General features: G+C 39.8%; 1 protein-coding gene across 21 annotated transcripts in view; it reads left to right on the forward strand.

The window, feature by feature from the left end:
• Positions 1-12,499, forward strand: part of Dtna (dystrobrevin alpha) — a 342,328-nt gene that overhangs the window by 159,172 nt on the left and 170,657 nt on the right. For all 21 annotated transcript variants that reach the window (XM_031365098.1, XM_031365100.1, XM_031365094.1 and 18 more), the window contains exon 2: positions 940-1,066. The gene's annotated coding sequence lies outside the window, so the exon portion shown is untranslated. The remainder of the gene's footprint in view (positions 1-939; positions 1,067-12,499) is intronic.

Consider the following 12,499-nt stretch of genomic DNA (forward strand, 5'->3'; position numbering starts at 1 on the left):
TCCCTTCCCTTCCCTTCCCTTCCCTTTCCATCCCCACTCTTAGACACTGTCTGCAGCTCTCTTCACTAACCTGCTTTATCTTAATACATGGTTTGCAGAGCTTTAGGTTTCTGCTACTCCAATCATCAGGCACCTAGAATAATATTGTTAGTCATGCAAAGGGAGAAGAAAGTGATGCTGGAAATGAAGTGGAGAAGAATGTTGGAAAAGAGATATTGATGGAGACGCACATAGTGTAGCTGGCTCACTCCCAGGGCAAGGATCCAAGGACCTTAGACATTGGATGCCCCTTTCTCTTAACTCTAACCTGTAAATTCTCTCAGCAAGAAAAATCTTTGAAAAACACTCGCGTTTCAGAAACATGAACTATTTACTATTTATGTGTGATTATTCTATATTACAATAACCATATGGATTGTTAAATAACTTTAGGCTCCCTTTGCTGTCATCAGCTTCTGTGGTATATCTATTTAAAACTGCTGTAGTTTACGCTCTCAGAGAACATGTTATTCTGAGACATCTGACCTCGCCGTAATTTCCTTGGCTTTAGTTGAAATTATGATGGTGCAATATTCTAGAAAATTGCCTATTCAGAAAACAGAAGAATTCATGTTCTCTCATTTCTCATTCTTAATCAACTGAAAATAAAGGGCTATATTAAGAACTCGCGGTTGTTGCTAACCAGCTGCTTCATCCTGGATGGTGACTTCATGCCTTCAGGCCTCGCCATCTTCCTCTGTCAATGATCTTCTAGAATAAAAGTTCATTTGTCTTGGGGTAAATGAAAGCTGAGCTTCTGAATAGTGTATTCCAAGTTGCTAATAGTCTAGGAGGGCTTGTAAGGGGCTGTATACTCTAGAACTTCCACTCAAGGCCTCTGTTTCTATAATAAGCATGTTAATGTAAATGACTCAATATAGGTGTGCTTTTTCATTACAGATAAATAGGATTTACAAGACCCTGAAAGCACTTGAGAAGTCTTCAAATGCCACAATCAACTGATATTTCAAAGAAAACAAAATAGATGGTTCTAGAAAGTCCATGCTGTTTCTTCATTGAATTTTAGGTGAGTGCTTAAGACAAAGATATTAATCTAATCTTCCAAAATGTGCTTTTCCTCTTTGCATAAGAATGGGGTTAAAGAGTATCAATAGATTTCATTTAATTGTACATTCAGGGAGTTCCCAACTGAAGGCTTTATTTCTTCACTTTTTGCTTTCTTTCTATTAACAGAAACTATCTGACCGAATTTATGCAGGAGATGGCTTATGTTGGGAACAAAAACCCATGATGCTTTATTCTATTCTAAAAGCTATCTAAAACTTTTAGATATAGAAAATATATTTAATATTGGAGTATTAAGTCAGGATGAAGTAACAGATAACCAGGTCATAATGACACAAACCTAAAGGGCAGTAGATGACAGTTGGATTGGCTTCCTAGCAAGTCAGTGTGTGAGGGAAGTAATTTTAGAAGCTTCCTGTTGAGGGATTTTATAATATCTAAATTAGAAGTATGGAGAAATTAAGGTCAGGTACACTAAATTTTACAGTGCTACATGCAATGAAACACACACACACACACACACACACACACACACCCTAAAGGTTTATTTTGCCTAAGTATAAAATAAATAAACAAATCAGTGTTGAATTATCAAATGTAATTACCCTTCAATGCTACAAAAGAGAGTGATAGCAAGTTAGTATATAGAGTGTTCCTGAAATGTGCTGTTGTTACTCTTAGTCAGGACAGAGGAGAATCAAAAAGTTGAGTGGCAGTCATTTGAGAATTCCCACTTCAGCCTAAGACCAGCTTTCAAAGTAGTATTACTTACTTTATTCTCTACTTTAAAGAATGGCCATGTCCAGAACATCAGAATAGAGTTGTGTTCAGTTCTTAGCTAAACAAGGCAACTGAGAGAGCAGCTGTTACCTACCAGGTCTAATCTGATAGGCCCCCAAGCTTCCTTTCCACATTAAAAGTTATGCAAGTGGAAACTGTTGAATCAGTTTAAAGTAGTAAAAATCAGTTTAAAGTAGTAAAAATATAATATAAGTAGTAAAAATATAAGTGTCATTATGACATGTCTGAAAACAACTTTAGTGAAAATTCAGATTTAGATTCATCATCCACTTTACATAAATGAAATAAAAGATCAAAATTGCATGTGCGCTAAAATGACTGCTTTTAGATGCCAAGATACCCTTTGTTATTTTGATTAATTTCAAAATGAGAACAAGAGATTCTCTCTTAGTCTTAAGTGTGTATAAATTTTCTTTACTGGGATTGATTGTAGAACTAAAATAGTGATTCCCTTTATTTTCAAGGGATTTGTTCGCTATAATTTCCAAGAGCTAAACTGAGTCCATTTCAGAAATCTTAGTAAATCAATTTGCCTCATGTAGCCATTATTCTAGAAAAGAAAATAAAAATGAGAACTGTGTTTCTGGGCTCTTTATTCTGCTTTTGTGTTTGGCCGTGTCCATCTTTATCTGCAGGGCCATTACTGGTTTTATCTGGGACTATCTACATTAGGGACTGATGCCCCTTGGGCCATATTTTATTCATCATTGCCACCAGCTTCCCCAAGTGACTTTTAACTCTGACACTCGGTGACTCTTCCTTTGTCCTTAAGAAGTCTGAATGCCAGTGCCTATGGCTTCTTACTACTACTGTGCATCTTGAAGTTGCTTCACAGTCCCCAGCTATGGTAGTTTGACTGGGAATGGCCCCAAAACTCATAGATTTAAGTGTTTAGTCCCTACTTGATGAGACTGGCTGGGAAGGATTAAGAAGTGTGGCCTCATTGGAGGGGGTGTGTCACTGTCACATGAGGCAAGCTTGAAAGTTCAAGGCCCCACACCATCCCAGTTTCTCTCTTGGCTTCTTGGTTGTCTCAACATATAGGTTCTCAGCTATTGCCCCAGCAACATGTCTGGCTGCCTGCTGTCATGTTTTCTACCATGGTCATAGACTCTAACCTTCTGGAACCATGAGATCCTAAATCACATGCTTTCTTTTATAAATTGCCTCGGTCGTGATGTCTCTGCACAACAGTAGAGAATCCCAGCGATGCCAGCTTAGTTTCCCAAATCGTCTTTCTTTTCTGTACTATCCCACAGGATTGAATTCCCTTTTAAATACTTGGTTTTTTTCCTTTTTGAATACGTTACAACTAATCCATCTATGTTTTATTATTTTCTTGTATAAATTTAAGAGAGATAACTTGCTTTCCCAAGAAAACAAATGACTCCCAAGAATACTTTGTAGTTTTGTTTTTCTCTTCACTTTTGCATGCTTTGAATTAAGACATTGAGATACATATATTAAAGACACAAAATGACAGCAGTAGCATGGTCTGTTATAAAAACTCACAAGGTGCTTGCTATCAATCAAGAGATAGAAGATCACCAATATCCTGAGAAGGACAACTCTTCCAGTCCCTGTTCTCTCAGCAGAAACTAAATCCTAGTTTACATCGCTGCTGGCCAGTCTTGTTTGTTCATCAATAGAATCGTACACTGTGTGCTATGGTTATAAATCATTCCTTTAAAAATGAAAATAATGTCTATTTTATACCAATTTTTGCTTTCCATCAACACTGAGGAAGAGGTAACAAGCTTTTCCTATATCCTGCCTACTCCCACTTGTGGCCTCCTCAGATATCAACACCCACCACCCCAGCAATCAATCACTGGGAATAGAGGGGGGCTAATATTGGGATGTAAGGTGGATATATAAATTAACTAATTAAAAACCAATCCATGTACATTGACTCACCACAACAGTTCATTCTGTGCATTAGTGAACATTTGAACTTTTTGACAGGAACATGGAACATGATCCACCATTGCTGGATCACTTCGTTTCACTGCCCTAAAAATCTTCCCTGCATACCAGACCCACTGATAGTTTTAGTAGACCCAGAGTTTTGCAGTTTCGGGATTGTCATGTTAGAATTATAAGGTGTACAGCCTTTTCAGACTGCCCTGCTTCACTCAGTGATGGGCATCTATGTTTCTTCCGGTCCATTCATGCCCGGTTTCAGTTTCAGCCTGAGTCATACTTCACGCCTTAGAGGGACCACATTGTATGTGCCTATTCACAACTACAAATAAAGCCGATGTAAACATCTCTGTGCAAGCTTTTGTGTGACCGTGGCATTTCATTTCAATTGGGTAAATACCAAGGAACAAAATGAACGGACTGCAAGAGCATGTGTTTAGCATAGTAAGAGGCCGTTACCACCTTGCATCTCTACCAGCAATCAGCAGATAGCCTGCTGCCTCCTTCTCTCAAGAGCACTTGTTACTATCATTGGTATGAACCTTAGTCATTCCAGTGGATGTGTAGCTTGAGTCTTAATTAGCAGCTCTCTAACATCTGATGGGCATTGAGTATCCTTACATGTGCCCCCTTACCCACTGTATGTTGTCTTCATGAGATAGCCATTTGGATCTCTAAACCACTTTTGAGTTGGGTTGTTTATATTCTAATTATTCTGTCTTATAAATTCTTTGTACATTTTATATTTTTATAGATCTTTTCTAAGCTGTGTTTCTCTTGTCTTGAAGAGTAGCGTGTAGAAACAATGACGAAAAACAACTTCCTATATCTAAAAACCGTATTCCTAGGTATACAATATTGCATGAATTTGTTGCTATTAAAAAGAAATGTTATTGTCTTTCCCATTTTTCATTCCAAACTAATGGAAAGGTTGTCTTAAATTCTTAAGAATACTCTAAATAAGATTTTGTTTATTTAATGTTTGGTTATCATCAGCACCGCCATGTTTGATCTAGGAACATCGTTGTGGACACAGCCTCATCTAGAGTTAGTTTCATGATTGCTTATTCCCAGATTTTCACCTTAATTTTTTTTATCATCTGAACATTTCACATTTCCTATAATAAATACTGAATACGTTGAAAACCAAATGGTCAGGAGGCCAGTGTCTGTGTTACTTAAAAGGCAAATCTTTTGCTCTGTCTGCCAGCCTAGCCCTTCTCACAGGCTCTTCTGGTATTAAAACGTCTGCTTACTTGATCATTCCAGTGCCTGACTTCGTTTGTTAAATGGAAGGGCCCTGCTGTTCTCATTTCCTTCTCATTTATTTATGTAGACATTTTCTTTTCTGCCTTATCTCAGAGGCTATCACAACTGCCCATCTCTCCATTTTAATGTACTGTGGTTATCCTCAAAAGGACACACTGTCCCTTCTACCAATATTTTTCATCTATTCAACCAATGTTAATGTTGACTCTGAACTCTCTAATTTAGAATCCTTTCAGACAATGTCCTCATGGACAGAACAGAAGTGCTTGGACCCTCTTGTACTCCTAGAGCTGAAAGGCACAGGGCTGAGTAGTTTTTATAGCTTAAAAGGCGGTACATAACTGATATTCCCAAAACAAATCTTTTCTTTGGTTTGGTACCATACTGGAAACTGTATAAATCACAAACATTTATCTCCAGGTTATAGAAACGAGATTTTTTTATAGTTATTTTTTAAAAATCGATAGAGAAAGAAAGCATGTTCACTAATAAAATATGCTACATAATACATAAGTCTAAAGAATTGGCCAGGGAGACACAGTTGGGCAACGGTGTAGGTACTTGGCTTTGGAATGATTGGTACTCATACATGAGAGAAGGCTACAAAAATGTCCTCACTGACTTCATCAAGTTCCCTAGAGTGGGAAACACCCATCAACAAAGACCACTTGGGCCAACCAGATGGTCTTGATGTCATTGGATGAGAGGAGTAGGGAAGATAAAGGTGCTAGTTTTTAGACTGAGGAACAAATTTTGATGTAAATTTGAAACCGTTGTTTCCAAAAGCAAATCAGGGAAATGTTATAAAAATGGTACAGTCTATAATGTAATGATGTTGAATCAAAAAGTATGATCTTTAAGCGTGTAGGTGACATTCAATGTAGAAATCATCTTTTATCTATATTTGTAACCCTATAAACTAGCATAGGGTTTACACTATAGAAGGTAGCACACTATAGGTAGTTTCTGGATAAGTATCAGATGGTTGGCGAAGATGACCAAGTAGTGCTGGACAATACATCTCCTATATTCAACTTCATCTTTCTTTCCTTTTCTTTTATTTGCATTTTAAATGTTATCCCCTTTCCTGGTTTCCCCTCTGCAACCCCCCCATCCCATCCCACATTACCCTGCTTCCCCCATCAACCTACCCACTCCCACCTTACTGCCCTAGCATTCCTCTACATTGAGGCATCAAGCCTTTACAGGACCAAGGGCCTTTTCTCCCATTGATACCAGGTAAGGCCCCTTCAGCTCCTTCAGTCCTTCCCCTAACTCCTCCATTGGGGTTCCTATGCTCAGTCCGATGGTTGGCTGCAAGCCTCCTCATCTCTGTTGGTCAGGATCTGGCAGAGCCTCTCAGGAGGCAGCTGTATCAGGCTCCTATCAGCAAACACTTATTGGCATCTGCAGTAGTGTCTGGGTTTGGTGTATAAATGTGGGATGAATCCCCAGGTGGGGCAGTCTCTGGATGGCCTTTTTTTTTCAGTCTCTGCTCCACTCTTTGTCCCTGTATTTCCTTTAGACAGGAGCAATTCTGGGCTAAAATTTTGGAGATGGATATGTGGCCCCATCCCTCAACGGGAGCTATGACCTCTAGATATGGTCTTGACAGGTTCTTCCCCTCTTTGTGGGATATTTCAGCTAATGTCATCCCTGTGGGGTCCTGAGAGGTTCTTGCTTTCATGGCATCTGGGACTTTCTGCTTGCTACCCCCAGTTCCCCATCCCCCATTGCTACACACCTCTGTTCAATTTCCCAACCCTCTGTGCATCTCCTCCATCTCCTCCCATACCTGATTCTGCCCCTCTTTTTCCTCTCTTCTCTTCCTCCCAAGTCACTCCCACCCACTACTTCTCTTGATTATATTGTTCCTCCTTCTAAGTAGGACTGAAGCATCCACTCTTTGGTCTTCCTTCCTCTTGAGCTCCATGTGGTAAACGAGTTGTAACATGGGTATTCCATGCTTTTTGCCTAATACCCACTCATCAGTGAATACATAAGATGCGTGTCTTTTGTGACTGAGTTACCTCACTCAGGATGATATTTTCTAGATCCATCCATTTGCCTGTGAATTTCATGAAGTCGTTGTGTTTGATAGCTGAGTAATAGTCCATTGTGTAAATATACCACATTTTCTCCATCCATACCTCTGTTGAGGGACACCTGGGTTCTTTCCAGTTCCTGGCTATCATAAATAAGGCTGCTATGAATATAGTGGAGCATGTGTCCTTATTATATGTTGGAGCATCTTCTGGGTATATGTCCGGTAGTGGTATAGCTGGGTCCTCAGGTAGTACTATATCCAATTTTCTGAGGAACTGCCAGATTGATTTCCAGAGTGGTTGTACCAGCTTGCAATCCCACTAGCAATGGAGGAGTGTTCCTCTTTCTCCACATCCTCGCAGCATCTGCTGTCACCTGAGTTTTTGATCTTAACCCTTCTGACTGGTACGAGTTGGAATCTCAGGGTTATTTTAATTTGTATTTCCCAGATGACTAAGGATGTTGAACATTTCCTTAGGTGCTTCTCATCAAGTTCATCCTTAATCACCTCATATTACAGACACTCTTGTAAACTTTGCTAAATTTGAGAATACTGGGTCCCAGAAAACCTTAACAACCTAGCCAGGTCTCAGTAAGTTGTATGTGAACATTCAAACCCACATATTCTGGCTTCTAAGCCTATATACTTTGTACATTTCACTTCCTCTTCTGTGATATAACCCATATATAGTTTTAAACCACAGAAGCAGTGTGTTTATGACTTTTAAATGATAGCATTTTACACCAATATCAAGAAATCACTCCTGCATCTTAAGTTTTTATGATTAAGCACAAATTCCGTTTTTGATGTCTTTTCTCCCATTTTCTTTTAAAACTACCAAACCAGTTTTCTAATGTACATTCAGGTCTAATCGTTTCCATTTTTCAGTGCTTTACTTTTAAGTTAATATTTCAAAAACATCATTTCTACTTTTATTCCACTTAAAAATGTGAAATTTTGACCAAGTGTTTAAACTTCTGTGCCTAAATCAATGCATTCATTTCATTTTAGCTGCTAGAAAATCATATCCGTGAAACAACAGAACACCACTCCTGGTACATAATTAATAGCTAACACATAGCAAATGATATGATCAAGGCACCCTTGCTGACTACTGCCTTCCTCCTCATGGGCACTCTCAACTGCTCCATCGACTACAATCTATGTTCTGTGTCCTTCGATTCCGTTATGTAAGCATAGTAGATTTTTTTCGAGAGTCTTGACCTTTGTTCCCTAATTGTTGACCATTGCTTGGACAAGATCATCTACTTTCCTAGACTGTGCTCTTCATGGTTTTGTTCTTACATACATGGGTTCTCCTGCCTAGACTCTTCTGCCATCCAGACTTCTCTCAAAATGTCCCTTCACTTAAATGCATTCTTCAGCAATATCACGATCCTGTAGAGCTGTGGCTGCTACTCTTTCGCAGAGATTGTTGAGGCCAACAGTTGGTGGTCTTGTCTATGATTTACAAGCCTCTGCAGCCATCATTAGCAGATCTGAGCCTAGTGTAGGCCACAGAAAGAAAAGCAACCTTCTTCAAGTTATTCACAGAATCATCTTCTAATTTTTCATATTATCTGTCTTTCTTCTCGGTGTTTCATAAAAGATAAATGCCCCAGATATTTTCAGTTCCTGTGACATTCTTGTGCGAAGTTCAATGTGAGTGAACCTTGCATCCTAGTTCATTGGAGATGAGTTGTGTGTTCCCGAAGTAGTCAATTAAAAAGCCTTATCTAGCTCCCATAAAGGAAGGGGAGAGCTCCAATCTGTGAGCGAGACCTCCCAGACGGTGCCCATCTGCCAAGGCCGAAGCAGATGTTCCGTGCACCTCATGACTTTTAATTTTCATGATGATCCTTCCAATTAGCTGCTGTTGTTTTATCTGTTCCAGTGTAATAACTTAGGGTCCAGTCAATCAGGTAACTTACAAAGGACAAATTCTTCCATAACAAACTCTCACTGTAAATCAGTTTTCCCAATGGGTCTAAAAGAAAAATAAGCATGACTGGCTACTCTTGTAGAGAACACAGGTTCAATTCCAGCACCAGCATGAAAACTAACAATCTGAAATTCCAGTTCTGGTCCTCTTCTGGCCTCACTGGGCACCAGTCACCCACATGCTGCCCAGAAATGTACCCAGGCAAAACACTCATACAAAATAAAAATAAATGAGTCTCAAATGAACACATGAATGTGTTCTGAACTTCAGATTGTCTCAAGTGAATCGAGCATGTGTGTAGTACAATTCTCAGTTCTGGGGATTTCTGACAATTTTCTTCTAACAAGGAGCTAACAGATTTGACTGTTTGCTTTCAGATTTCTCAGATTAATAGTTGCAGAATCTTTCTCAGTTCATTTCCATAAGTGAGTAGGATGGCTCTCTTTTTTCCTATAAAACGGTTTTCTGATTATCCCATGTCTTCTTAGTATGTAAGTAACATTGGAGTCACATGGCTTCTGATCTGAATTTGAAATTCTTCGCAGAGTTGTAACATCCATAAAGCGTCCATTTGGAGGAGCAAAGTATCAGCCCAGTTGACACAAGGTCACATTCTTCTCATCCAGACTGAACGAATGGGCTTCTCGTGAGCTCAGAGATTGAGGTTGTGTTCTATCGTGCAACACATCTAGCTGCATTCAGGCCATAGACTTTATGCTGAAGGTGCCTCTACATTCAAGACACGGTATAACAACCCTTGAATCCCTGGTACATTCCCACCACCCTTGTACTCTCTTTTCCCATGAAAGCTTCCTCAGCAAAGGTTTTCTGACATTACGTATAATGTTTAAAACACCCTAATACAAAAGCTTTCCACCCACTCCCATATTCCACTGTCTTTTCTTGTGGTACATGAGTAAGGTACCTAAAACTGAGAGCGTAAGTCTTCCTGTAACAGCTCTGTATAGGAACTCTTCCTTATTGTAGAAAGGACTTCTACATCCTCGGGTTCAAAGGCTAGTGTGTAACCTGCAAGCATGGAGGGCTCCTGAAGGATATGAAGGCCTTCAGATTTTGGTGTTCTTAATGCTAGTCTAGACAGCTCTAGATTGCCTCCTCGTAAAAATATGCAGAATCCTTTCATAGCTGCACGCAGAGGCCATGCTTAATGTATACAATCTGCAATCATCTATGGTTGCCAGGTAACCAGTGCAAGTATATCAGGGTCTGCAATGCATGGGTGGATAATTCAGACACTGACCTTCTTTATATCCATGTAACCTTAGCCCTACATCTACACTCAGCCATGCCAGGTGTTTGTAACAGCAGGAGAAGCAGTGGCTTCCTCAGGAGTAGCTCATCAAATCATAAAATTGAGACCACTTACCATAATATCCTATATGATGTGATAGAGATCTGATCTGGTAGAGATTTTAAAAGAATATCCATGGTAGTAAAGTGATTATTCTACCCTGTCTAAATGCTTTGTATTAAAAAGCTGTTGCTTTCAAAGGCAGTGTGGAACCAAGTAAAACCTGAAGGAGAAAGGTGACTTAACAGGAGAGCAGCTGTACACATCTAAGAGTGATTGTGGGGTTAAGAGAAAGCCATGGCCATTATTCTCCATCTAGGATATTTAATCCCATAAAGAGGACTAAAGCTGTCAAAGCCCCAGGAGGGAATGCCATGTCTTCTTTAGATGTTTTACATTATAAAGGTTGAGAGTGTTGTAATTTTATGGAAACAGTAGCAAATCTACTACTGAGCTGAAACTAAGTGACCATTCATTTTCTAGAGGGAAAATAGCATATCAAGGAAATCTCAGCACAGGGACAGAATTCAACCCTCAGTCTTCCTGTGACCTCAAAAGGTTTCCCTTCCCCAGCACAGGCATGAGGAGATTGGAAGAGAAGCCAGACCTTTACTTCTCAGAAACATTATATAGCTGCTCCTCAATCTATGAATTTGCCTGCGCAATGTGAACAAGCATTCTTGACTCCAAGCTAGGTCACACATAACAAAACAAAACTAGGCTTCCTCTCCAGTCTACCAGAATGAAGCAGTAAATTGACCAGGATTATTTCTGGGAGAATGAAGATTTACTTAAAGGATCATGTTTGTCCGAAAGGTGAGTGCCTCCTGCAAAACCTACCCAAGCATAAGCAACAATTCATGAAAGCAGGATCTCTGGCCCACCACACACAACTTCCAGGTGTCTCAACCAGTCGAAGAGTCACCTCCCAGCAGCAATTGTCACTGCATGTATATAACCTTAGAGGGGGGCTTTGCAAGTCTTAAAGGTTTTACAAACTTCCTCAGGCTCAGGGGATTTGTTTACTTCATGAATCTAATGAATCTCCCTCCTGTCTGCAGGAAAGAATTATTTGATTTTTATGAAATAGTTATACAGCCTTGCCTATTCATAACAAAAAATATTTGTGTGAACTCTGACACACACACAGAGAGAGAGAACTAGTTCTTGGTGCTGTTCAGAGATCTTCCCTCTCTGCTCCAAGTAGGACATATAGACTTCATCCAGTCCCACCTCAGGAAATATTAGGCAATATCGTTCATGTTTTTATTGTTGAACTTAAGGACAGAAAGTCTATAAGCATTTAAATGACATAGGCTGGACTGCTGATAAATATTCTACTGTGTTTTGAAGTGTTCAGAGTATAGACATTGCCAGGGTCGAACAACTTTACTGAAACATTTATTAAAAGCTACAGTTACTACATAGCCAACACAGAGCACTGGGTACTTCCCACAGGTTAGTCATTTAGTCCTCAGCTCAAGCCCATTAGATATGTCATCCTACATTGATTTGGGGATACTGAGTTTGCAGAGGTTAAATGGCTTAGGGCCATGCAATCAACAACCAGAGGACTGAATTTGAGCAAGGACAACTCAAACTCAGCTCCTGCCAGGTCGCTATGCCCCTCCCTGCATTTGTAATCCTGAAAACTCTTTGTCTCCAAGGTATGCCTATTAAAGTACATGCATGTCACCTCAGCATACTGACAAGATGGTTAATTGTGGCCCATTATTCCATTCCTAGAGTTAACAACGGCCTTTATGACCCTGGGCTAGAGAGAAGATCGTGAGGTTAGGAACAAAAACAAAGAGCTCTTGGAAAGAGAAAACTATGTAAAGCCCGTTTGTTTCATAAGGGACTTGTGATGAGTTAAATGAGTGTTCAGGACAAGAATTAAGAAGAAGGAAGACCAAAAGGTGGACATTTCATTCCTTCTTAAAAGGGGGAACCAAATACCCACGGAAGGAGTTGCAGAGATTAACTATGGAGCAGAGACTGAAGGAAGGGCAAGCCAGCCTAAATATAGCCATCTCCTAAGAGGCTCTGACAGTATCTGGCTAACACAGATGTAGAGGCTCATAGCCATTCATCGATCTGAGTACAGGGTCCCCAGTGAAGGAATTAGAGAAAGGACCAA

Source organism: Mastomys coucha, unplaced genomic scaffold, assembly GCF_008632895.1.
Source record: "Mastomys coucha isolate ucsf_1 unplaced genomic scaffold, UCSF_Mcou_1 pScaffold13, whole genome shotgun sequence".
Lineage (NCBI taxonomy): Eukaryota > Metazoa > Chordata > Mammalia > Rodentia > Muridae > Mastomys > Mastomys coucha.